A 4,620-nucleotide genomic window follows, 5' to 3' on the forward strand; every position below is an offset into this window, starting at 1 on the left:
TTCCTGCTAAACAAATGTAAGGCAGGGAGCCAGATCTGAGCCTTTAAGTCTTGGAGATAACAGCTCTTTTATGCTTAATGTAGTTTTTCTTCTGCATGGTGCTTTTGTGTTGTTTTTTTTTAAGCATAGTTTCAACAGAAAGAGGAAGAATTGTCTGCGTTTTCATATCTTATCTTGTTTTATTTTTCTTTCCCCAGCCATTGCCATCTCAGGTTTAAATAGAGCTGTAGGAGGGAGCACTTGTGGAATTTTGCTGTCACATGTGAAGGATTCCACTTGCCTTCAGCAGCTGCTGCAACTTCACTGCCTCTCTTTTTGTTGGAAGCCCAGGGCAGAACTGGCACCTCCCCTCCTGTTCCATGGCAGAGCGAGGGATCTTCATTCACCCCCACCCCTGCTGGTGTGTGACAGTGAGATAGGACCTGGCAAACGAGCCTGTCCTCTCCTGCTGGCCCTGCCCCAGCAGTGGTTGTGTCTGCTGGACAGTTAAAGTGAAAGGCCAGAGTCAACAATACCTTGTAGTGAGGTCTGATGTGCTTGTTAGAATTTAAACTCCAAATTTCATAGGGAAAAATAAAAAAAATCTCTGGTTTAAATACTGGTTTATAATGCCCTCCCTAGGATGTACTGTGTACTGTTCTGCTGTATCCCTTTCCCAGTCCTGTTCTGCATCTGCCTCCTCTCCTGAGGCTCACCTTATTCATACTGCTGGCTCTTCTGCACTTGTCTGTTGTTGACACCTGGGCTTATTCTTACACCTTTCCTCTTGCCTGGGCATGTTCTTGTACTTTCGTGTGAATTAGGTCACTGTTTCTGTCTTCAGTGCTTCTGGATGGTGGCAACAAGGAGCCCAGAGCATGGCAGGGCATTTCTTCTGCCCAGTTTAAAAAAAATGAGATTGCAAGTTCTGTTCAGCAGAGAGGGACATTTTGGTGATCTTGCTCTTAGCCTCTTAACAATGTATGACTTCAGTTTTCCAAGACTAAATGCTATTAGGGCAGTAAAATGCACTCTTAACCCTAGATGGACAGCCAGCAGCATTAACATTGTTCGGAAGCACTGAAGCTTGTTGATGAAATGTTTCTAGTGTTTCTTCTTTTGGCAAAATAATGTACTTCTTGAGCCTTGTCCTAGAGTGCACCCCTTTTGCTTTGACTTGAAGCAAGGATGTAACAGTTAGTGGGAGCTTTATTGTCCTTCCCCCTAAACCCCCCCGCAGCCGCAAAGTATTAAATGGGAAATTTGGGTATCCTTTGTAAGAGGAAAAATCCATCAGAGTAGGAGGTAGGTATGATTAGCTGATGGTGCCCGAAACAATTATCTTGTCATTCTCCTGTAACTTATTTATCAAGGTGTGGCCTGAGTGTTTTAAGCCAACAAGAAATAATGATTTTGTGGTTGAGGCACAAGATTTGTATTAAGCTTTATATTTTGGTGCTGGCAAATTCTGCTAGTCATATAGGGTTAAATCTCATCAAGGACTTAGGTGCTAGTGTGTTTGTCTGCTGATTGCTCACCCAGAACTGCACTCCAGAGCCCTGAGTGAGGTTTGACATCCAGAGGGGATCCTGGCAGGAGAGCCCTTGTTGGCTGTGATCTGGTATTCCCACCTGGGGCTCTCCAGGATGCACTCTAGCTCAGCAGCTCTCAGGTTCCATGTGGTGCCAGATAAAAGCTGCTGTAGCACCCTTGCCAGCTGGGCTGAACTGCCCAAACCCCTCACATGCCGTGTCATTGCAGCTGTTGAACACTGACTGCACTTGGGCCTGAAAGCTGGCTCTGGACAGAAATGGGGGGGTTGTGTTTCCTTTGTCAGCTCCAGGGAATCTGAGACCAGCAGGAATTGAATGAGGCATAATAATTCTTTAATTACAAATCTTTGACGTATTTCGCAATGCAGATAGAGTGACTCACCTGAAGGACACGTTCCCTCCTTTCAGCTAAATGTTAATAGAACTACCTAATTGGAAAAAGAGCAAAGTTTACACAGTATTTTTCGCTAACAGCAATTGATAAATACTTTAGACTACACAGGTACCTGTTTCCTAAACATAAGTTCTACACAAGTTAAGTAACTTAAAGCTCTAAGGAGACACAAGATTTTTCTTTTGTGCCAGTGTTGTTATGATTTGTGAATGCAATTTTTTAATTTATTCTAGGCTATCATGGAAATAGAGAAGTTACTGAAATGTGCTCAGACTTCATTGCATTTCTGTTACCTAGGAATTGACTTTTTGATGCACAGTAGATTGCACTAAACTGTTGGAAATGATGCAAACTCAGCTGTGTAGTTAGCCACAGAAAGCGTTTTTAAATTGTGTCTGAAAAGTGCTAATACTGAATTAATACAGCTGATAGTTGATTTTAAAAATGAAATGTTACAGTCCAGAGTATGCATGCTGTGTTTCTCAGTTCAGGAACTGCATGATCTTTTTCACGTCTTGGCGTTTGCCTTTTCTGTTTGGCTACAGAGCAACACCATGTGTAAAACTGAATTGTGAAAGCTAAAACCTTGATGGTCTGTGTGGAGAGATAAGGAAGAGCCTGGACCTTCTGAAGGGGAGTGTCGGTTTCTTTAAACTGAGTGCTTAGCTGATAACACTGTTTGCCTTTGGTAGCCTTCTTAGCCCAGATAGGCTTTTCCATGCTAGATAATCTCCTGAGCAGAGGCAACCCCAAATTCTGAGTAATTTGTTTAATAAAGTATAAAAAGAAAAAAAGAAAGGGAAAAAACCTCCTACATCAAGATCTCAGAGCTTAGTGTTTTGGATATTTTGAACGTGGGCAGAAGCAGTCTTGCTTTCTTATTTTTGGGGCCATTTGATGAGTATTCTTCACTAACACAAAGAGTTGAATGTCTGTCTCCTTTACTGAACTTGTGAGGGAGAAGTTATTTTGGCAACAAATGGCAAAAGAAGTGTCATTCCCAGGCAGCCATGACACAGGAAAGGGTTCATTGTGTTACCATGTGGCTGAAGCAAATGAAGTAACAGGTTTGTGACCTGTGATTGTTTTCTCTGATGCCGGTTGCAGCTGAGGGGATGGAAAGGTCCTGAGCTGAGTTTGGTCAGGAATAGGGCAGCATTTTTCCTCTGGTGTCTCCTCAAGAGCATACTCTGTCTCTCCCTCTTCACTCTAAGAACTGTTTAAGTATTAAGACTTGGGAGATGCTGTCAGGGTCAGAAAGATGAATGGGTAGACAAAGAGGTCCTGGCACAGGGTCTGGGACTGGGCAGGGAGCTGCTCTGGGAAGGCTGTGTCTGGAGGAGAGGGACAGTGCCATGTAGGAGCAGGGGGAGTCTGCCTGGCTGACAACAGCTGCTCCGTGGGATAAGCTCAGCTTTTCTAGGGCTTCTGCTGGTTCTCATCTCCCACCCCTTCTTCCTTCCTGGAGAGTGAGCTTCGTGCTGCTCCATCCTTGACCTTAACACAGCTACCTCCTCTCAGCCACATCCTCTGCTCTGTTCCCTGTCGTCTGCCTGATACAGTCCACCCCCCTTGCCTAGAAACCACTACATTAAGGTGTTGTGAAAACCAGATGAGCGTTACTCTCTCCCTCTGCCCTTTACTAGCTAAAATTGGAATTGTTTAAGTGTGCGGCTTGCTCTCCTTGTCAGTAGCTGTGGTATTTCTTCCTTAAGAGCTGAAGGACTTGAAGCAAAACCATTCGGGTATCATGCTGTTCCTGAGTGTCCTTGAAGTACCACACAGCGACTGGTAAGCGTTGTATACTCGGGGAAACAGTTATTGCCATATTTCTATGCAAACACCTAGATTATGACAGATTTAGACTGCTAAATATGCAGAATTTTTGGGGAAAAAGAGACAGGAAGGAAGCATGCAAATGCCCTAGTCCATTCTCTCCCCAAGTCAGAACACTGTATCATCCTGACCGAGATTTTTCAAGCATTTTCACAGAAATTCTCCAAGGATGGCAATTCAGTAATCTCTAAGTCTATTCTGGGGCCTTACTCCTCTTAATTTGGAAATAATTTTCCTAACATCTGACCCAACTTCCCGTTTGTGCAAGTTCTTCTTGTTATGCCTGTAGTGGAAGTGCAGAATGGTTTTGTTGGTGGATTTTTTTGGTTCATTGGGTGGTTGTTTTGGTTGGGTTTTTTTTGCAACTACTTTTCTCCTAGCAAAGTTACGTCTCTCTTCCAGAGTATGCATTGGAAAGCATTCATGCTGGTCTTGGGCCACTGGCTGTGAGAGTGGGTCAGACTGGAGTGAGCTCTGGCATGAGCAGGTAGTCTGTTTTGGCTGGCCGTGGCTAAATTAACACATGTACACGATAGAGATTTTTGTGCCAGCGTATGCCAGCCTGCCACTCCCTGTTCCAGAGCAAGTTGCTAATGCTGTGCCACGTGCACATCCTGTACACAGTGGGATGCCAGTCCTTTTGTGTTGTGGACATTCTGTGTGTATTGCCTTTGCAAAAAGCTGATGGTAGTAGTGTGTGTTGCCTGAGAGAAAACATGGACCTTCACTGGACCAGCTGCAGTTCATTCGTTTGCCATGAGAACAAGAAGGACCAAGTCACAAAGGATGCCTTGGCCAATTTCTCTACATAAATTCTTCTAGCTGTTCACTATGACTTCAGATCACCCATATGCAGGA

Source organism: Chaetura pelagica, unplaced genomic scaffold (assembly GCF_000747805.2).
Source record: "Chaetura pelagica isolate M959 unplaced genomic scaffold, ChaPel_1.0 scaffold76, whole genome shotgun sequence".
Classification (NCBI taxonomy): Eukaryota; Metazoa; Chordata; class Aves; order Apodiformes; family Apodidae; genus Chaetura; species Chaetura pelagica.